General features: G+C 39.3%; 1 long non-coding RNA gene across 3 annotated transcripts in view; it reads left to right on the top strand.

Annotated features, from left to right (window-relative positions):
- The window catches only part of LOC104859101, a 34,599-nt gene extending 14,238 nt beyond the window's left edge, over nt 1-20,361 (top strand). For all 3 annotated transcript variants that reach the window (XR_002025203.1, XR_002025201.1, XR_002025202.1), the window contains 2 exons: nt 5,691-5,843; nt 20,250-20,361. This is a non-coding gene — a long non-coding RNA (uncharacterized LOC104859101). The remainder of the gene's footprint in view (nt 1-5,690; nt 5,844-20,249) is intronic.
- The last annotated feature ends 3,089 nt before the right edge of the window (nt 20,362-23,450 follow it).

Raw genomic sequence — 23,450 nt, 5'->3', positions numbered from 1 at the left:
GGATTCATGCAAGTTCACACGCAAACTTCACCCCTAGAAATCAAGTCCAGTCCAGCTCTTCATAAGTCCATAAATCATTTTAGGGAAGGTGAAAGTTCATTTGGCCCAATATTTCTTCTCTGTTTTGGTTTATCTTAATCCAGTTTTGCTATTTTTTCACCACACCCTCAATCTTCTCTGTCTCTGAAAGAAGTATAATGCCCCTCCTCAACTTTTACAAACTCTGTTAGAGCCACTTTCTTCAATAACTTGTTCCATATGTTGCGTACATGACTTCCATCAGGACTCCCTGCCCCCTCTGCTTCCTCATTTTTGTATGGCATCCATCAGTGTTCGAATCATTGTAAGTATAAAAAAGGAAAATACCCTCCAATTCCACCCCAATGGGACACTTCTCCTTGGTGTGTTCAGAATGCCCCGTAATTTAAAAAAGTTCTGTGGGGTTTTGGAAGATTTCTAAACAGCAAGGAACAGCTGGTCTGCCTTGATGATGCTCTGCTTTCTCTTGAAAGCCCCATATGGTTTGGATGATGCTGCCCTTTCCTGCTCAGGGCACTGCTTCCTGGGATAAGGGACAAAAACACCACTCTTCCTTAGTTAGGTCCAAGGAAAGCTCTTAAGTAGACAGAGCACACTTCTCTGGTTTTCCAGTCAATTTCCTCTGCAAACACACTCTGTAGATTTCAGCTGTTTTTAACCACAGCTGATGAGTTTTAAAAATATATTTGTTCTTTCTTGATATAACTCCACTCATCTCTTCTGGTTATTTTTCTGATCTTTGCCCAGTTTTGACTGTTCCATGAAATACATACTTTATTGCTGGGTCTCTGCGGCCAGACTAATTATTTTATTTCTAACAAATTATAATTACTTCTGCTTTTCAGGTGGCTATATCTTTTCATTTTGATGAAATGTTTTCTTTTCTGTGCAATTTTTCCTGTGAAAGGTTTTCTTTCTGGAGGGTTTTTCATCCTTTACCTCCCTCCACATCTCTCAGAAGCCGAGAGGTGGCCACCTCCTGTGTCCACTTCCTGGGCCTGGGATGCTCAGGTGCTAGAAGCACTCACACAGTCCACAGGGTTTGGCAGGGCTGCAGTAGCATGGGGTTGCATTTCATAATTGTTGATTTGTAAGGTTGACATTTCTTACACAACCACCAGCTTTATAGTGTTTGCTAAGCCTTGTAGGAACCCCCATAGGATGTGGTCAGCCTGAAAAGGCCTTGCCAAGGCACTCAAAAAGGAGAATGACACAAGGTGAGTGTTTGTTCATAGCATTAATTTTCCCTCCTTCCCCAGTCTTATAAAGAGGTCATTGGAGAAATGTCTGTTTAAGTCTTTACACTACGTTTGCCTTTTTTTTTTCCCCTCTTCAGTGCTGGGATCAAACAGAGGGCTTTGTGCATGCCAGGCAAGTGCTCCACCACTGAGCTAAAATCCCAGTCTGTTAGCCCATTATTAAATAGGGTTTTGTTTTATTTTTCCACTACTGAATTATAGATTTTGGAGATTAACTTCGTATTAGATATATAGCTTATGAGTATTTTCTCCCATTCCTTGGGTTGCTTTTTTACTCTGCTGATTGTATTTTTTCCTGTTCAGAAGATTTTTAGTGTGATGTAACCCCATTTTGGTATCATATCTATGAAGTTATTTCAAGACTAATAACATGATGCTTTTTCTCCCATATTTTCTTCTAGGAGTTTTACAATCTCAGGCTGTAGATTTTATTTATTTATTTATTGGTACCGGGGATCAAACTTGGGACCTTGGGCTTGCAAGGCAGGCGACCACCTGGAAGCCCACTGCGCTGTAGGTGGGAATATGGAATGGTGCAGCTGCTAAGGAAGATGGTATAGAGTGCCTTAAAAAATTAAGGTAGAAGGGACAAGAAAAAAAGGGAAAATAAAAGGACAAAATGGAAACAGAGCTTTTGTATATAGGGAGATGAGGGGAGTCAATGGGAGGGGGCTGGGGAAAAAAGGCAGGGTATATTATGTATAGGTGAAAATTTCCTATGATGAGTGTTATTATGTATATCTAAAATATACCAATAGACACTTTGCTTCCAAAAAAAAAAAAGCAAGCAAGAAAGATAAAGAAGTACCATATTTTCTAGCAATCCCACTTCTGGGTACTTATCCAAAGGAATTAAAACCAGGATATTGAAGAGATCTACACTCCCATGTTCATTGCAGCACTATTTACAGTTGTCAAGATGTGGAAACAACTGAAGTGTCCATTGTGAGATGAATGGTTAAAGAAAATGTAGGGGTTTGCATACAATGGATCACTATTCACCCTTAAGAAGGAAATTCTACAATAGGCAGCAACAGGGATAAATCTTGAGGACATTATGCTAAGTAAAATAAGCAAGACAAAGTTAAATAAATATTGTGGGATTCCACTAATGCAAAGCATCTAAAACAGTCAAATTCATATAGTGAAAGAATAGAATGGTAGTTTCCAGGGGCTGGGGAGAGAGGGAAATGGGGAGTTACTAATCAATAAGCAGAGAAGTTCGGTTAAGGTGAATAAACCCTAAGGTCTGTGGCATGACTTTGTACCTATAGTCAACAGTAATGTATGGTGCACTTAAAAATTGTTAAAAGGGTGGGACATGTTAAGTTTTCTTACCACAGTAGAAAAAATGAAAACAACTGAACAAACAGGATGTCAGTGAAGTTTGCACTGCAGATCCAAATGCCTTTCTATCTACAAATGCAAGCCCTATTCTCTGGTGGAGACCCCATGGGTTTCTTGGGTTATCATTTGGCCCCACGTGACCTTATTTAAGGGACGTTCTATTTCATTTCATAACGAGCACTCAGGTATATTCTAATGATATACTGTATGGTTGAAATATCCCAGCTCTGCCACTTAATCACTGTGGATTTTGGTAAGTTACCTAATCTCTTTGAATCTCAGTGCCCTCATCTGTAAGACTGAACCAATAACACTAGTCTGCTAGAGAGTTAAAATAGTTAAGGCAAAGAGGGCTTAGAAGAGTACAGAAGATACTCCCAACAAATACTGACCATATTTGTATTTGGCACTTTTGCATTCTAGCTCCATTCTCCAAACCCCCAAGCTAAGAGCACTTCCATGGGTTGGAATTAGGAGAGTTCTGTTAGGGTGCATTTGTTCTTCCATATCTCTTATTTCTTTTTGCCAACCTCTGACATCTATGCACAGTATGGATGTAGGATTTTGTATTTGTAACTCCTTCCTGGACAGGGAAACCAAGAGATGTTTATGTCACTCCAGAGCAACAACTGCAATCACTTTGCCAGCTGACTTAAGCCAATCACTAGGAAGCAGCACCCCACCAGGGGTCCCTGCCTTAATTACCCCCATTACTCGCTTTGATTTGGTACTTATTAACTGTGCTGTGATTGGTCTTCAGGGTGTCTTATTCATGCAACTTGGCCAGAATTACATTTTGAGGCAACCATAATTGTAATGATACTAGCAGGTGTATAGGTTGGTATTCTAACCTCTTTCCATACAAATCTGTTTAGGTTTGTATTGGTAGTTCATGAATGCAGTAACTAGTCTCTGACTCTTGCATCTTTTTCTGGATGAAATGCCATTTTTGAGGTGGGGGCAAGTGAGCAATTTATAAAGACTGTGATTGCAGCAAACCATCTTTAACACTTTTGATTGAACACAAAGTTAACTGAATCCTTCACTGAACTGGAAAGTTAACTGAATAAAATCATTATTTTTTTGGTTCCTTCAGTCACCCTTGCTTGAAAAGTTGGTTGATCTGGTACCTCTGGTACCTCAGATGGCGCGTAGAATAATCATTTCTAACTCTATGCAAAGTGTCCATTAGTTGTAGGTTTTTTTTTTTTTTTTTTTTTTTTTTTTTTTTTTTGAGACAGGATCTCACTATGCAGTTCAAACTGGCCTTGAACTCACTGTGCAGCCCAGGCTGGCCTTGAACTCCCAGTGATCCTCCTCTCTCAGCCTCCTGAGTGCTGGAATTATAGGTGTGTGCCACTGTGCCTGGCTTTTCTTCTTTTTAAATTCTAATAGTTTATATCCCATACCCTAACTGCTCAGCAGATTTTCAGCATTAAACAGTGACATATACAGTGTTTCAGAGGTTTATTAACCAGTGTAATAAATTCCAACAAATCAACATAATCTCATGTATTTAGAAGAGAAATATTTCCCAGTGAAGAGGATAATTGTGATGATACCATTGGAAAGCCTTCATTCTAAACAGTTTTGTTTATTTCATTTAGAAGTCTGGATCATCTTTTTTCAGTTTGTTGTAATCTATGTTCACTGAGCAGAATTTGTACTGCTTGTTGAAACAGTTTGTTCCTGGGTTCTGGATTATTTTTCCTGTCCCACATGGGAGCCCCAAAGACAAGAACAAATCTTCCAGGCCCAAGACTAAGCCACCTCTGCACTCAGGGTTCACAGATGTCCAAAGTCACCCAGATACGGATTGTTTTTGCAATTCCTATTCTATGTGTATCAGTGCAGGAGAACAAGTTTGAACTACCAGGTTATTTCTGTCTTGACTCACCTTCCAGGTGGTTTTGAACTTAAAGGGCAAAGCAGCGTTGTCCATTACTTTCACTATGTAGACCACCTACTTGTCCGAAGCTACTTTATTTCTCTGTTTGGGTCTGCTAGTGAGGCAGTGTTTAAGGGTGACTTAGTCCTTACAAGTACAGGGTCTACCACTTGGCTTTACTGACTTCAAAATTTATTTTACCATTTCCAGACAGTGATAATATTTAACCCTTACTGCATACAGGTACTTCTCTATGTGCTTTAGATATATTAATTCACTTGATGCTCTCCATAGGCCTGTGACACAGGTTTGTTATTATATCCACTTTACAGATGGGAAGACTTGCTAGGTGGTTTTTTTTTTCCTAGTACCAGGGATTGAACTCAAGACCTTGTACTTGTGAGGCAGGCGCATTGCCACTGAGCTAAGTCCCAGATGGGGAAACAGAAAGGGCCTCAGAAGTGAGTTATTTTGCACCAGGTCCATAATAAGTAAATGATAGTATCCAAAGTCTTGGATCTAGGGAGGGTAGAGGATCTCAACCAGGAAGCCCTGGCTCTGGAGTTGTAACTCCTACGTTCTATAGAAAGGCTAACTTAACCTATGCTGAAACCAGAGTGGAAATTGATTCATTCACCATGAGATACGTTAATAGTTATGAAAGTAATTGTTGGTTTATTTATCTGGTCACTCTTTCAATGAGCAAACCCACTTGAAAAGGTGTTAAGCTGATTTGTCAACTTGATTGGCTTGAGAGACACCTAAGGAATTGGTAAAGTGTATTTCTGACAGTGTCTGGGTAGGTAATGGGAGTGTGGCCTTGGGCATGGTCCCTGGTCCCTTGCTATCTGGCACTGTTCCCTTGATCTGCTTTCAGCCACTCTGAGGTGAGTGGTGTTCTTCTGCCAAGTTCTTCCTCCATGCTGTTTGTGTTGGAGCCAGCTTACCATGTACTGAACCCATGAGTTAAGTAAATCTGTTCCCTTTTATTGGCAATGGGAAAGCTGAACAACACATCTTCTATTAGCTGTTGTGAGATGAGCATACCACCAGAAAAAAGACAAGTTAAGAATATTCATCAATGTGGATGATTAGGTCGGGGGCACCAAAGCTTTTGTTGGGCTCCAGATTACATGGTCTCAATCTGATTTTTTCAGAGATACACAAGTACTTGGAGCCGAGGGATGATGCCCAAATCCTGCATCATGAAGTCTCAGGTCAGTGCCAACAGTCTGACAAGCTCCATCCTGGGCCATAAGCAACAAGGGAGCCAAAATGAGAAGCCAAGAAAACTGAGAACCATGTGTGAGGTATGAGAAGGCTCCAAGCAGGCTATGGGGAGGCACTCTGGAGGAATTTCCTGAGCTGGAGTCCAGGGTTTACTATAGCTTTTTATGTGTGCTTCTGGTATGGGCATTCTGGGGCTGGTTAAAGGAGCTGCCAAGGAGGAGTCTTGGTTTCTAGGATGCCGAGGTTGCTGGATGATTACTCTTCCTCCTTCTAAGGATGTGCCCAGACAGGGATGTGTCTGACAGTGATCCCAGAATCAGACCAATTTCTGTCATGAGTGGATCAGTTACAATAACATACCAGAAAAAAGAAGAAACTTAAGTTTCTTTTTTAAAGATCCTTTTTGTTTTGAAATAGCTCTAGGTACATAGGGAGTTGCAGAAATAGTCTGGAAAGATTCTGTTTACCCTTCACCCAGTTTCTGCCAGTGATAGCACCTTACCTCACCTGAGAACAATGTCAAATCAAGACATTAACACTGGTACTAATCCACAGACCTTTCCAGGTTCCACCAGTTTTACATGAATGCATGCGTGTGTGTGTTACAATAACATACCAGAAAAAAGAAGAAACTTAAGTTTCTTTTTTAAAGATCCTTTTTGTTTTGAAATAGCTCTAGGTACATAGGGAGTTGCAGAAATAGTCTGGAAAGATTCTGTTTACCCTTCACCCAGTTTCTGCCAGTGATAGCACCTTACCTCACCTGAGAACAATGTCAAATCAAGACATTAACACTGGTACTAATCCACAGACCTTTCCAGGTTCCACCAGTTTTACATGCATGCATGCGTGTGTGTGTGTGTGTGTCTATGAAGACTATCACGCAATTTTATCACCACTACAATCAAGGTACAGAGCTCTTTCATCACTATACATACTTGAATTCTTTTTAACAAAAAGTTATTTCTGAAAGTGCTATTAGCTTATGTTGTTATGATAAAATGGAGGAAGTTAGAATTTGGTTTACATTCTTTGTACTTTATTAGTATTTTTATGTGAATGCATCCTGTTTAGAAGGCCCTAACAGCATTTGAGTCTTTTTGACTGGATTGGGAGGTTATGTTGCTTTCATTTTTTCAACATGCCCTTAGAAAAGCTGCTGAATGGGCTGGGGATTGGTTTGTCTTGTTTAACACTGCTAGAACAGAGTCCAGCATACATCAGATATCCAACAAATATGACATGAATTAGCCCCTTATATCTTCAGTCTTACTTCTTTCGTCTTAGTGAAGGTGCTTCCCTCAACCCTCTACAATTCTGTCCAAATTCTTCATCTTGATTTTGGATCTGATTCCATCCTATAACTTCCACTGTACTGTTATTTTATGCACTATATGCTTTTTACAAAATTGCAGTTAAAATTGTTGAGCCTAGAATAGATGAATTTGAGAAATGAACATGGGTACTCTTCATGCCTGCGCTCTCCCTCATGTGTGCCCATTAGCCTGTTTCTTCTCACATCTTTTCTTCTTTTTTTATATTAAGTTTGTTGGTACATTTTAGGTATACAATGTAATGACATTCATCACTGAAAATTTGTACCTTCACATAATCTATCTTGGTTCTTGCTTTTTCCCCATACCGTTGCCCTCCCTTCAACCCCTCTACCCTCCCTATTTACAAAGACTTTGTTTTCACTTTTTCATATTAATTCCATTCCCTTTAATCCTTTCCCCAATCTATCCCATTTCCCCTTCCCCTTTGGACCTTTTCTTCCTATTTCACACTATCAGTTATACATTTTGATCCTTATTTTAGCTTGTCACACTAGAGAAACTATTTGGTATTTACACATGTGTGTCCTATTTATTTCACTTAAGAGTATGGCCTCAATGTGCATCCATTTAGCTATAAATATCTCTATGGCTGATTAGTACTCCATTTTGTAAAAAAGCCACATCTTTATCCAGTCTCCAGTTGACGGGCAGTTGGGCTGTTTCCAACTGTGCCGCTATAAACATGGGTGTGCATATATCACTATGGTATGAGTCTTTTAATTCTTTTGAGAAGATACCCAGCAGAGGATTAGGTCCCTAAAATGGGACCTCTAATTCTAGTTTTTTGAGGTATCTTTGTATTGATTTCCACAGTGGTTGCACCAGTCTACACTCCCACCAACAATAGAGAAGGGTTCCTTTCTCCCCACAACCCCACCAGCATTTGTTGTTGGTTGATTTCATGATAGCAGCCATTCTTTCCGGGTGAAGTGGAATCTCAGTATTGTTTTCATTTGCATCTCTCAAATGATCAGTGATGTTGAACATTTTTTCATATGTTTATTTGTTGCTTTTGCTTCTTTGCCTGAGAAATGTCTGTTCATTTCAAATTCCCATTTTTGAATTGGGTCTTTATATTTGAGGGATCTGATTTGTTTGAGTTCTTTGTATACTCTAGATAGTAGATCTTTTTTGGAGGAACAGCTGGTAGAATTTTTTCCCACACTGTACATTGTCTCTTAGCTCTGTTGGTGGTTCCTCTTGCAGGGCAGAAGCTTTTTAATAAGATGAGATCCCAGTTGTTGATTCTTTGTGCTAGTTCCCCTGCTACTGACGTTTTGTTCATAAAGTCTTTTCCTATGCCACTGTCTTCGAGGACACACCTCTTCATTTTATTGGGCTAAAACATCTACCGGTTCAATCACATTCATGTCCACCTCCCACAAATATAAATTCTCATGAAAATTTCATTAGTATGAAAGCGGAGCAAGAAATGTTTTTTGAATCCCATCCGTTTGAATGTCATTGTGCCTGCTTTGTGTTCTTGTTAAGATGATGCACTTTGAGTTACTAGTAACATGGGTAGAGGTTATTTTCATGGGTGGAGTAGGCTTATTTCAGTTTTTGAGTGTTCCAGTGAGTGACTATTGGCTGAAAAGGAAAACCTGCAGGAGAAAGGTGAAAGGTTAGAAGGAATGTGGGAAAGCTGGGATAGAAAAATCACTAAGCAGAAGGGCAGGAGTTTTGACTAGTGACACAGATTCCAAAGTCTCTTCATAGATACTGAAAACTGAGATAATGTGTTTATGTGCCCAGAGTGCAGGCATCAGTCATTCAAATGGGCATTGGTTAAATTGTTATTCAAACTAACTTTTCCTCCCATTATGCCCACTTTGTACAGGGGCATTGTCTTTTTCCTCCTCTGAGATTTAGCATCTGGTTGTCACCTGAAAATTCGGTTTAGTTTGTGAGTTGCCATTGATTCTTGCTCCAAAACAGCCTCACTCTCTGGACACTTGAAACAATATTTTTTCAGAAACCATCTTTCTCAGTCCATACTCTCATCCATAATGCTCATTATTTCTAGTTTAACCCTAACAAAAATCCAATGTTCAGACTCAGAGTTTAATATCTTATGCTTTTTTCTTATCTGAGCAATCTAAAAACAAAAATGAAATAACAAAAAAGGAAAGATGACAGGAAACTAGAAGGTGAAGTTTTTTTTCTTTTTTATTTGATTATTATTTTTTCTTCACTTTTTTATTGGTTCAGATTTATAGGTTTCATTTTGGCGTATTTGTACAGAACATTAATCATTTTCATCCCCGCTCCATCACCTCCTTGCCCTGCCTACGCACTTGTTTTACCTTTTGGGAAGGGTTTCAATGCATGTACGATGATCACATCCATCCTTCTTATTAAGCGACTCTTACACCCTTCCCACTTTATTCCCTTGTTGTCTAGTAATAGTTTCCTTGGTACATTCATTTTTTTTAGATTTCACATATTAGGAAGAACACATGATATTTGTCTTTCTGAATCTGATTTATTTAACTTAACATTGATTTCTAATATTGTCCATTTTCCTGCAAATAACATAATTTTGTTCTTCATTACAGCTGAATAATACTCTGTTGTGTTATATACAACATTTTATTTATCCACTTATCTGTTGATGGGCACCTAGGGTTCCATATCCTGGCTATTGTGACTTGTGGTACAATAAACATGGGTCTGAAAGTACCCTTAAGGTATGCTAGCTTTAATTTCTTCAGGTATGTAAAAGGAGTATACCTGGATCAAATGATAGTTCTATTTTTAGTTTTTTTGAGGAATCTTCACACTGATTTCAGTAGGAGACATACTATAAGCAGCGTAGAAGGGTTCCTTTTTGCTTATATCCTGGCCAGCAATTATTGTTTTTGTATTTTTGATTATAACCATTTTGACTGGAGTGAGATGCAATCAATGTAATTTTAATTTGCATTCCCCTAAGGCTAAAGATGTTGAACATTTTTCCTATACTTCTTGCCATTCATACATCTTTTGAGAAGTATATGCTCAATTAATTTGCCCACTTACTGATGGATGTATTTAAGTTTTGGTGTTTTTTTGAGTTCTTTATATCTTCTAGATGTTAATCCTTTGCCAGAAGAGTAGCTGGTAAAGTTTTCTTTCATTCTGTAGGTTGTCTTAGAAGGCAGACTTTTAGAGATGAGGAATGGGATCAGGGAAGGAGAAAGGGAAGGGAGTGGGAAGTAATAGAGATGAAAATAATCAAGGTATGTTATATGCATATGTGAATCTCATTATTCTGTATTATGAATATGCACTAAAATTCAACTTTAATCCTAAACCTAAAGTTGCCCACTGGAACAAATCAAACTAAAACACAGATGTGGTGTACGTACAACTGTCAGTGGTTAAACACAGTGTTGGTTTTCTGTGGCTGGAGTTAGTATAAATTCGGAGGCTTAAAAAAAAAAAAAAGAAATGTAGTTTTTTTTTTCTTTCACAGTTTTGGAGGCCAGAAATCTAAAATCAAGGTGTTGGCAGAACCAAGCTCCCTCAGAACCCTTTAGGGGAGAGTCCTTCCTGCCTCTTTCAGCTCCTGCTGGCTCTAGGAGTTTCCTTGGCTTATGTTTGTATAACTTCAACTCCAATCTCTGCCTCCACTTCTTGCCTCTGGGTAGGTCTTATAAGGACACTTGCCATTGGATTTAGGTAATACAGGATGATTCCATCTCCATCTTAGTTAGATTAATTACATCTGCATAGACATTTTCCAAATGAGGTCACACTCACAGCTTGCTGGGTTTTGCACATGGGCATATCCTTTGAGGAGCTATCATTCAATTACTACAGAAGGTGAGCAGTCAAACCAAAGAGGACTGATCTGAGGTGCCACCTATAGCTATTAAAATATAAGTATCATTTTGGAAAAAAACATAAAACATTTATTAAATTTGTTCTTGAGATGAAGTGGGGTTTGATAGTTATAAACTGAAAAATAGAAACATAAAAATTCTACAGGTTATACAAATGAGCCAGATATTAAAATGGATCTGTTGTACTTAATCATATCACTTGTTTCATGGTTTTGCTCTCCCACTTGACTGGGAGTTTCTGGACCATATGTCTTGTGCCTAGTAAATTTTGTTGTGTATAAAGGAAGAACCATGAAGTCTCACATGTGGAACAAATAATTAGCCATACCGATACAGATTAGATGGAAATCCAACATTTTAGGAATACATGTGGAGAATTATTCAGAAGATTTCAAGTTCAAAATAACACAGTAACATTATGTGGGTGCTAAAAGATGTTGTAAAATGTTAGGGTGCATTTTTTGGAGTTTAGAGTCCAGCCTAAAGAGGTAACAAGCCTTTACAGTTTGCATAGGACAGAAGACGCGAGTTGTCTAAAATCCACAACAGATGAGAACACTTTATTGCTTATATGGCCGGTTCCTATTTTTTAAAAATCAGCTGATGGTCTCTTTTAGAGAAAGGAGGTTCTTCTTACCTACTCATTATGGCCACCTGAGTACCTAAGGGAAGGGAGGCCTGCAATGAAAGCTGAAGGAAGTGGAGTTAATCACTTGCCACCAGTTGACTCAGTATTTCCATAAACACTTAGGTAAAGACATATTGATCAATTTCTTTGGGTGATCATAAAGAGAAGCTGCTCAGCTGAGGGTTCTGTTCTGAAATCAGGCATCCTTAGTTGTTGTGATGATCCATTCTATGTGACAGCTTGAGTGGGCTACGGTCCTCAGTTATTCATTCTATCTGTATTATTGCTGTGAAGGCATTTTGTAGAAGTAATTAAAGTCCCTAATAGATGACTTTAAGGGAGATTATCCTAGACAGTGTGAGCAGGCCCAATTCAATTAGTTGCTTTAAAAGCAGCTCTGAGGTTTTCCTGAGAGCTGAAGAAATTCTGCCTGGGACCAGCACCTTCAGCTTGGGCCAGAGAGTTGCAGCCTGCGCTTTCTGATTGTCTGCTCTATAGATTTAGTACTCAGTCAGTCCAACAATTTTATAAGTCATATTCCTAGCAGCAACAAATCCCTTAATATTTCCTACTCATTTTGTTTGAAGCAGGAGGGGTAAACTGTCCAATTATCCCATACAATGAAACCTGCCTTGCTATTTGGAAAAGCTGAGAGCATCATTTCAGACCCAAATAATTAAAAATCATATCAAATGAAAAATTAGTAAAATGGGCACATTATGGAAGCAATACATTCGGGGAGTTTTTAGAATGAAAATGCCGTATCTCAGTCTTGAGGCACAACCACAACACATGTGGGTTATGGACAGACATGCACAAGGGACATCATCCATGCCTGTGGAGTGAAATCATCTAGGAACAGGACAACAGCTCTGAAAGTGGGTACAATCATTAGAGGTCCAGAGCTTGATGAGATATGGGGATTTTCTGTTGTCTTTAAGTAGCTGAGGATAATCAGTGCTCAAGGAAGACAATGTTTCAGCGGATTCAAGAAGGCATAGGAAAAGCAGTATTTTATGCTGGTTTTAAAGGGTCATTTATTGGCTGCTGGGTTAGGTTTCTAGTGTTTAGGTAGTAGATTACATTTACAGATTAGTAGTTATGAAATAAAGTAGCCAATTCTTTGTGTTTTAGTCTACTAGTAGTCTAGTAGTAGTTCATGTTTTGAACTACTATGGAAAACTCTCATTAATTGAGTAGGATATAAAGAAGAGAAATTTATTTCCTCAAAAGTCTGGAAATCAGGAAGTCAGAGGTGAGGGCACTAGCAGATTGGCGTTTAGTGAGAGCCCACTTCCTGGTTCCTCAGTGGCTCTCTTCTTTTTTTAACCTCATATGACAAAAGGGACAAGGTAACTCTCTGGGATCTCTTATTTTTTAATATTTAAAAAATTTTAAATTTTTGTTAGTCCATGTCTACAGTACCTATGATTACATTCATCATGGGCAGTTGGAACACATATATATAACATCTTAATTCTGTTTGCTTCCTCTTTCTCCCTCCTCCTTTCCCCCTCTATCCCTTGGTCTCCTCTTTTAAAAGCACACTGATTTCATTAATAAGAGACCTAATCACCTCTCAAAGTACCCACCTCCTAATACAATCCCTTAAGGGTTAGTATTTCAACATATGAATTATAGAGGGAAACAAACATTTTGTCCATTGAACTTTGTAGCTATTGATATTTCTGGAGTTTTCCCAGAAAGACTAGAAGCAGAGGTCCGGAGCCCCCCCGCACTGGGGCTTGAATTTAGGACCTTGCGCTTGTGAGGCAGGTGCCACTGAGCTGAACGCCCAGCCCTAGAAGCTGAGTTTTATATACGATTCGAAGTCAATACTTTAAGTCAGATAGTCTCAGTTCAAATTATCTTATTAGCATGCTTGATCTTGGAGCAAGCTGCTAGACCTCAATTTTCTCATCTTTGAAATGAGGATGATTTTGGAATTTGATGTGGTTATAGCATAATCAACATGGTTTTTAGAGTGCTATTGAATCATTAGTTGCTATTTTCCCCAAGTCTTGTTACATAGAAGATTAAATCAGACACTTTATGGAGTCTCAGGAGTTTGTCTTTTGTTTTTCTGGTCTACGTACAGGCATATACAAATTGTATTCTAGCATCATTACAAAACTTCAGTCAAACCTGAGATCTGAGTCTATGCTTTTCTTCTTTCACTATTAATGAAAAATAAATGAATATTCACAGTGATTGCAAAGTCTAATGTTCATCAAGCTTTTCTTTTCCCAACTTCGTGCTCTTTGGTCTGGGAACTTTGTGGGAATGGGGAAGGCCTGGCTGTTGCCTGTTTTTCCCTGTCTTGCTCTTCTATTTCTGTTATCACTTACTCTGCTGCCCTGAGTGAGGGTAGAAGGGTGTGAGGTGTTATTGCTGGGAAGGTATTACTTGCTGAGGTAGTAATATGGAACTGGGGTGAGTGGGTAAGTTGGCTGCCGTAGTGCTGGTGCTTCTTCTTGGCAGGGAAAGAAAGTTTTCAGGGCCTCTGACCCTAGCAGTTTCCTACCTACAGTTCTCTTGATATGGGCAGTGGATCTTGTAGTTGGACGTTTTTGACTTTCCCGTTAGTCCTGGCTGTTGGCCGTCTGTCCCACTGTTGGGATCACTTTGTCCAGCTAAGACATCCATTTCACATTATGTAAGTCTGGCTTCCTTCCATAAGGTTTATATCTGCCCAGTGGGAAAACTGAATATTTTTGCCCACCAAACTCTGGCGCTCCTTTTGTTGTCCTGCTTCGTTGGTACCATGTGGACAGTTCACTTCATCATTAACATTTGGTGGATGAGTCAAGTATCACTCTGAAATCTCCACAGAACAAATGACACTTTCCAAACTGTCCCTTTGAAGAGCCTCTCACTTGATCTTAGGCGAGGGGACCACCAGCTTCTTGTCCTTGATGGGGAGAAATCTTGAGATACTAAGAACTCTCTTCAAAGAAAAACCCATTACCTCTTGACTTTTTCCTTCTCCTAATGAATTTGTGCATTTTAAAAATATGATCAGGAAGTGGGCGATAAGCTCCTATTGGAAGAAAAAGGTTTTGGTCAAGCTCTGGCAAATCCTGCAGGGATGGCCTCTTGCAATCTGTTGTTTCAACTTTGGGGCACTGAGAAAATGCTGGGATAGGAGGAGTCCCTTTGCGTACCTGGCTTCACTAAGCCAGGGTTATTTGTTTTATAGGGTCTGTCTGTAGGCAAACTCCTTCCAGATACCCGGGTGCCAGGAAACCTCTGGCTTCCCTTGGACATACTCAACTCTAGTAGAAGTCTTAAATTCTTAGTCTCTACTAAGCACAAATCAAGGTGCTTTCTGTTAGGTGTTAGTCAAAACTAGTCTAGTTGCGGGAAATCACATTAAAGTAAATGCAAAGCCAATACTGTTAACCTTCCCATTGCTATTTGCATGTTGAACAGGAAGGAAAATTCACAAGGAGAATGAAAATCTAACATTAGAATTTCAGCATAGAATTTTTGGCAGAGGAACCCCATGTTCTGTCCTGTTGTGGCCAGGCTGTCTAGGCTGGGGACAAGGCAGGGGAGTTCTCAAGAGGATTCCAGGTACTCTGCTTCTCTCCTTAGAGGGGTCTTCTTCTATTGCCCCCTGTAGTTCAAAGGACTTTTTCCTTCTGTTGACACTGCGCTGTCACCAATGTGACTCCTAGACGTTCTCTGTAGTTTTATAACCAGGATGGCAGATGTAGAAAAATGATACTCACTTTGAAAGATATGTGGAAACAACACAAAATAAAACACTACCACTTGCATTATTACTACAGCACCAAGTCATTGCTTTTCTTAGCCTCTTCTTAAAATGACCAGTAGGGGGCACTGCAGGGTGAGATTCCCAGCATTTACCTGATCTCCCATCCATAAAAACTTATTAGGAGACAAAGTATGGAATATAATACACCTATTTTAACTACAGTGGATTTTAGCCATGATAATACTTTCTAGGAGACTGATTATAAATTTAAAATCTCAGTTCTTTTGATATGATTAGCTAAAGAGGGAATTTTTAGCATGAAGAACGTAGGATATATTGTGGCGGCTTTCACAAGGCTGGGAAGTGCTGAACCCCAATAACTATCCCTGTAAAAATGTTCAGAAGTGACCACTGTGACTGTGATACATTTGAATAGGCACTGAAGGAAGGGTCTGGTAGCCTTAGATTAAGGGATGTAGGGGAGCCAGCAACATGAAAGCCAAGTGTTTTATAACAACAGGAAGCAGCTATCTTCTCTGCTGACTGGGATATTTTATTAGATGTTGGGCACTTGAACTTAAAGCCAGCAGCAAGCTTATTATAAAATTAGATGAAGAGGAGAAAAAAATAGTTCTTTTTTTAAGGAATAGAAATTGAGGTAAAGGTGCCCAGGGGGAATAAAGAGCAAACAAATTATAGGTTTTAAAAAAAGATATGAAAGCAAAAATCCAAGGCAGAATTTGAAGCAGAGGCTTTAAAATTTATTTTGTTTATTCTTTTGAGGCTTTTAAATTTAAAACAAAATCATTTTTTGACCACAGAATATACTCATGTGATACATATCAAAATGTTCAAAGAGGTTTATGCTTAGTCTCCTGTACCTTTCTAGCTGACACTTTCCCCTCCCCATGGCTTTCTAGAGTCACCACACACACACACACACACACACACACACACACACACACACGTTCCCATGAATTACGTATCATCTCGATTTTGTTTTTTTCTTTTCTTTTTGAGATAAGGTCTCACTAAGTTGCCTGGGCAAGACTCTATCCAGAATTATAGGCATGTGCCACTACCCTGAGATCTGATTTTGTTTTCAGTGTGACTATAGCTTTGAGAAAATTGTTTTCATTTTAAAATGAGTTTTTATTCTCTTCTTTCTTTTTTTTTTTTAACTTTTATTTTCTGTAAGATATTCCATTGTCCATGGGTAGGCTTCAGGGAAACTTTCAGCTTTTCCCTGCTGCAGACAAGGAATCGATGGACACGTTATACAGGATGCCAGAGCTGTGTCTGCCTTAGTGTCTATAGCATCAGGCTGCGTCTTGGGAGTTATTTGCAAAGGGAGCAATGACAGGAACCTCAGAAGGTCTTTGTACACCCAACTGACCCAAGAGGATCAAAGTCTACGAAACTGTGACCTCAGCTCTAACCCAAGGTCAGTTATAATGTTTATAGAGTTTTGCTTGTATCCCAGTCTTGCAGGATAGATCTTGAGGAACTAATTGCCACACTGTTTCTTTGCTTTCTCTGTATCCCAAGTCATTCATCTGTAAAATCAGAAAGCTGGACTACAAGTTGTTTTCATAGTTTCTCTTAAGCCAAGCACTTTAAAAACAGAAAGAAAGAAAGAAAGAAAGAACCAGAGATGTAGGAGGAACTCTAATAAAGGCAAAGGAATGGTATGGCCTTTTAGCTTCTTTATTTCTTGGTAAATAGTTTTCTGTAGGACCTCTGAAGTACTCCTGAGGAGCTGTAGGAATTCGTTAAGAACTATGTGAAAAGAAACAGGCAGCAGCTGGATGATTTTCTGTCCACGTCTGTGACAACATTATAATAATGGCTGTTACCGTGATTCACAGGGGTAGAAGGTTCCGTTGAGATTTGACCACCTACTAGCTTCTATTTGAATTATGAAATTAGATTCTTCCCAGAAGGGAGGTGATTTAGAGCATGCGCAGTAGGTCTGGTGCTATGGTTTAAATGTGGCTTGTTCCCCAAGGGTTCCTGTGTTGGAGGCCTGGTCCGCAGTGTGATATGAGAGGCAGTGAGGCCAGTAAGAGGTGGAACTTTGTGGGAGGCCTTAGGTGATGGGCATCATGCCCTTTGAAGGGCATGAGTTGAGTTGTCATTCCATGGAGAATGTGATCATTATTTACTACAAACAAACAAACAAACAGAGTAAAAAGAGTGAGTTCTAATAAATGCTTCTGCCTGACCCCCGAATTTCTTCTTGGTTTCCTATCTTACGATCTCTTGCTCCAACATGCACTCCCATCATGATGCCATCACTTAGGAATATCTGCTATGGGCCTGCAGTTTCTGAGAAATTTGGCAGTGACAGGTGGAGTTCAGTGAAGATTTAGCCCTAAAAACACTCCAGAGTGAATGCCTGTATCCTTGGCCCATTGAATGATAGTAGAGGAGTCAGAACAGCTATTCTTGATTTATGATTACATTTCAAAGTTCCTAAATAGCCTCACTTATTTTCTGAATCATTGCAAATTATTCTGTGTCCAAGGTAAGAAAGATTTCCAGTACTGATAAGTATTTAAGCTTTTTCAAATTTGTGAAATGTGAATATAGTGTATAATAATAAAATCAATTTTATTATTATTTGATATTATGCTAGCATTCCCATTTATCCCCATTCCTGTAATGTTTACTGTTTTAGACTTTACACCCAAGGCAGGGTGTGGTGGCACATGCCTGTAATCCCAGCACTTGGGAGGCTGAGGCAAGAGGACCACCACGAGTTTAAGGCCTGCCTAGGCTACATGGTGAGACCCTGTCTCAAAAAAAAGAAAAATTTGTACCCCAATTTTAATGGAAATCAGAGAGGCCATGAGAAGTGGAAAGGGAGTGTGTGTGGTGTGTGGGGTGTGTGTGTGTGTGTGTGTGTGTGTGTGTGTGTGTGCGTGCAGCTGGAAAAAGGAGTTATGACTTCAAACTTTATACAGAATTTCTTAAATTTATACAGTTAGCAGTAACATAGGTCTAATTATTCTCTCTTAATCTTTAATATTCTGTGGGATTAGGAGAGATTCTTGGGCTCTTTCTGCCAATATCTGGGAAGTTTATGGATCTTCAAAGAAGGAATCAAAATCTGTTTTCTCTGTTGCCTGCCATCTGCTAGAAGCCATCGTAGTCAACAAATGCTTTACCACAATACAGGGAATTTCTGAAGTTTTAAAATATTTTTTAGTTTCAGACAAAATGTCAGTAAACTTCTCAAGCTGATTTTGAACTTGTGTTCCTCCAGCCTTAGCCTCACAAGTCTTTTGACTGAAATGAGTTTGTATGGGCAAATGACACATAGTAGAAGAATGCAGGAAATAAACCTGCCCTGAAAGGTCTTGGATTGGCCAGTCAGCCTCTGAACTGAAAAGTAAGAAACTGACAAGGCCAAGAGCAAAGGCCTGATCTCTTTAAGAGGCTAATGAGGGATTTCTCAATCTCGAAAAGACCTTGCTGCTGCTGGTCATGGAGGAGTAGTTAGTATTAGGCATAACATCCCATGTTACTAATATTAAGTCAGTGGTATCTCTTTGTAATGAGAAAATACTAGCATTGAAGAGACATAATCAAATGTTTTATCAAATCAATTTTCCGTTATGACTATGTCTACATGTCCCCCCAAAGCCTCATGCAGTCATACGTGGGACTTTTCAGAGATGGCTGGATTTAGAGTGTGTGATGCTAGGATTAAGGGTGTGTAATTATGAAGTTAGTCCACTGGTTGGTTTGGTATAGTTTTGAGTGTAGATAATGCGAAGGCCCACTGTAAGGGTATGTATCCTGGGTAGAATATAAGGAATAGAGCTGCTGTTGTAGCTTAGTACTTGCTTTTTTGCTACTTGGCTGCTTTGCTGCCTTCTGCCTGCTATGAACTGTTTCTCCCCTGTGATGTCCTGTGTCGCCCCTGTGCCATGTTACCCTGCCCTGAGCCAGCCAGCTATAAACTGAAGAATCTATAAACTGTGAGCTACAATAAGCCTTTCCTCCATTAACTTTGGGTGTCAGGTATTTTGTCTCAGCAATGAGAAAAGTAACTAAGATGTTATCTCATTGGGGAAATCTCCTAGAATGGTTCTAACAATTTTTAAAATGCAAATGAAGTAATTATTGGCAAGTCCAGATTTCGTATTCAGTTGTGTCTGTTAAAGGATGGGAATTCGTAGTTCACCAAATTCCCATGAACAGAGAAGAGAGTTCCTTCATGAGGATACTAACACATTATTAATTGATTGATTATAATACTAGAGATTGAACCCAGGTTTTTCGTATTGACCCAGCTTTTTATTTTTTAGCCTTTTAAATCTTTAGACCGGGGTTTGCTAAATTGCCCAGGCTGGGCTCAAACGTGCAGTTCTGCACCAGCCTCCTAGGATGCTGGGATTGCAGGCAAAATTCTTTGAAGGCCTCCAAAACATGAACCTTTGAGGAACAAGCCAGAGCTTCTCATATGAGCAGTCTGCTCACTAACTCCTCAAGATATGACTCTAAAAGTCATGGGAATGTCTTCCCTCCTTCACTTCCCCAGTTCTTTCCCTTCTTCCCCTTTCCTTCCCTGCCACCGTTTCACCAGAACTACTGTGTGTATTCTAAATTATCTCTCTTTTTAAAGGAGTTCTTTGCAAAAACAAAAAGTTCTACGTATTGTCAAATTCTCAAAATATTGGTACAATATTTTGTATAACTACAGTATAATAATCAAAAGCAGAAAATTGATATAATACCATTATTTATTCTATATACCTTATCTAAATTTCACAAATTGCCCTACTAATGTCCTTTATCTGGTCTAGTATCCAATTTGGGAACACAGATTTTAATTATTGTTTATTTGTGTTTTGTATTGCTATAACAGGATAGTTGAAACTGGACACTTTGTAAAGGGAGGAAGTTTATTTAATTCAAAGTTTTGGAGGCTGAAAGTTAAAGATTGTGTGATCCCATCTCTTCAGATGCTGGTGAGGGCCCTCTGGCTACTTGACAACATGGCTGATGGCATCATGGCAGGAGCACATATGAGGATGAAGAAGAGATCACATAGTGAAACAGGAAGCCGGAGACTGGGGAGAGGCAAGGCTTATTCTTTTATTATGGCTCAATTTCAAGGAACTAATTCACTTTTTCAGATCAGCAATAATCCCTTTATGAGGGTGGTGCCTAACATTCTAATTGTCTTCACTGGGCTCCATTTTTTAAAGGTCTACCATCTCTACAGTCCCACACTGGGGACCATGTGGGACCCTTTGGGTGATAGCCCATATGCAAGCCATAGAAGTTGTATTGTCTTAGTCTCTTTAATCTAGGACAGCTCCTTAGATTATGTCTTCCTTGATCTTGACATTGTTGGAGAGGATTATCCACTTATTTTGTAGATTATCCCACAATTTTGGTTTGTTTGATCCTTTCTCACAATTCAACTGAAGTGCATTTTTGGCAAAAATATCATAGACACAATGCTGTTATCTTCTCAGTACATTATAGCAGGAAGTACCTGATGTCACTTTGCCTCATTACTGATTACCAGTGATGACTTTGTTCACATGTCTAGTAAAGTTAGAGTCTTCCAGGATTCACCACTATAATGGTACCACTTTACTCTTTGTGGGTAGGTATCTTGTGGAAAGATACTGTATAAATACACCTTTTCTTCTTCATTTTCTAATTTTAATATGACTTTTTAACTTTACAATGGATTTATCAAGGTATTCAGTGTATTTTCAACTTACAATATTTTTGATTTATGGTAGGTTTACCAGCACATAACCACATTCTAAGTTGAGGAGCATTTGTGTATTTATTTATCCACTCTCACAGGTACTTCCTTGGTGGTTTCTTGAGCCCCTATATTCAGGCATTGTGTCAAGGACCAGCTATATAAAGATAGAAATGCCTGCTGTCAAGCACTACAGCACAGTTCAGGATGATGCAGGCTGTGATGGGGAAAGGAGCAATTGTCTAGTAAGCCATGTGTACTGCACATAGATTTTGCCATGCAAAGTAGTTTGGATTTTATCTCTTCTATGTGACAATTTAAGAAGATTGAGCTGGTGTGAGGGTGTCATGATTGAATGTTATGTTGCAGCTATTACTAGGTGTATTTGGAATGGGTAGATAGGAAGGCAGAGTGATCAGGAAAAGAGCTTGAGTGCTCAATGCTGAGATACTACACTGGGAATGAAAAAGAGGGGCTGAACTTTTGAGATATATTGAAGGTGAAAGAACAGAATTTGAAGACCAATTGTGTGAGGGGCAGAAATTTTGAGGACTTCCAGGTGCTAGAGCAAGCTGTTGCATCTGAACTAGGTATTGAATTTTGAGAAGGGCATGGTGTGGTTGGGGATCCAATGGGTTCAGTTTTGAATCCAATGCAATTGCAGCAATTGGGAACATGTTATCTAACAAGTCATTGACGTGGATCTGGAACTTGGAGAAGGAACCTCCATTAGAGATAAAGCTGAAGGATTAAGTAGTTGTTTGAAGATACAGGGTAAATGAAATAATCAGAACTTGTGGAAGAGCAAGAGAAAAGCCAAGCGCAGGTCATTAGCATTGGAAGAAGAGGCAAAAGAAGAGAGGCCAAAGATCGAAAAGACCAGGAGAGGAGAGATTCAAGAATGCCAAGGAGGAGAAGGAAGGAAGGAAGGAAGGTGGGGCAAGCTGTGCACAGGTGTCAGAGGAGTCAAATTAGGTGAGGCCCAAATAAAACTATGCTAATTGGATTTTTCCTCCAGGTGGGCATGTTATTGAATTAGTGTAATGAATTTGTGGTGAGACTGAGAATAGGTTGAAAATGTCCCCTTTTGAGAAATCTTCCCTGACTAGTTCCACACCATCTGTTTACTAAACTCATTAGAAGGCAAGGAATGACATCCTCTGAGCTTCAAGTCCCTCCCAGGTCATTTCAGCCATGCCTCACTGAACTGGGGAGGAAATTAAGGCCAGAAGAATCATTTATGTTGCTTATTTACTCTCTGGTTATTTTATATTTAAGTAATTAGTAGTTTTTATTGTTTTTCAAGGTCATAGAGGGTAGAAACTAAACTATTACTACTTTCTCTCTGTTGATTTTGTATTTTACAGGCTGTTTTGAGGAATAAGCTAGCATCGATAAAATTTTGCAAAAAATAATTCATAGCAATTGTTTATTAAATGTCATTGACAGATGGCATTTAGATGTGATGGACTCTGTGAGTGCGTGACAGGACACAGTAAACTACATTTTGTTTTAGCTGTACTGTTAATCAAGGACCTCCATGTACCATGTAGTCTTGACATTGGAAGTTAGCTGCAGACACAGGTGTTGTATCAGTGCGCAGCCCAGAGGAAAAGTCTGACCCTGCAGCTCTACCTGTGGGAAGGTGTTCTCTGGATTCACTTTTCGTGAATTAGTAGTCACAGAATCCCACCCTGTGGACACGAAATGTGCATACTAAGGCAATAATGAGCCCACCAGGTATTTGGAATGATATTTAGTGTAGGGAATGTTTAAAATGTTTGCACAAGCCAAAATCCATTTGCTTTCCTAGAAATATCCTGATTTTCTTTTGAGGCAAAGCCACAAGGAAATGACTGGAGTTGGCCAGCTGTATTAGTCTGCACAGGCTTTTATAACAGTATATCACAGACTATGTCTTGAACAACAGAAATTTGTTTTTTCACAGTTTGGAGGCTGGGAAGTCAAAGATTAAGACTCTAGCAGGGATTGGTTTCTGGTATGGGCTCTCTTCCCAGTCTGTGGATGGCCACTTTGGTCTCATGGAGTCAAAGGAAACCTCTGTGCCCATAGGAGAGGGAGAAGGAAAGGTGGAGGGGGGAAGGAGAGATTTCTGTTGGCTTTTCTTGTAAGGGTATGGATCCTGTCAGATGGAGGACCTCCCTTAACATGTTTAATTCTAGTTACTTCCTTACAAAAGATGTAGCCATATTGGAGTTTAGGGTTTCCTAAATTGAATTTCCAAAAATTGTTTTTTTGGGGGATGCGCACACAGATGAACTTTTAGCCTACAACACCAGCCAAAGTCATTTTATCTTGCTTTCAAATTAGGAACTCTAGCTAATACAACTGACACTAAGTCTATTCGGTTGGTCAAAAGAGCAATCTAACAAAAAGCTGGGGCTCTTTGATAGATACCAGTTTCCTCTTCTCATACTTC

The sequence above is a fragment of the Fukomys damarensis genome, unplaced genomic scaffold, assembly GCF_012274545.1.
Source record: "Fukomys damarensis isolate Sample0158 unplaced genomic scaffold, DMR_v1.0_HiC HiC_scaffold_5, whole genome shotgun sequence".
Taxonomy (NCBI): domain Eukaryota; kingdom Metazoa; phylum Chordata; class Mammalia; order Rodentia; family Bathyergidae; genus Fukomys; species Fukomys damarensis.
Note: the sequence above shows the minus strand (reverse complement) of the source record. Positions and strands in the feature narration are given on the sequence as shown.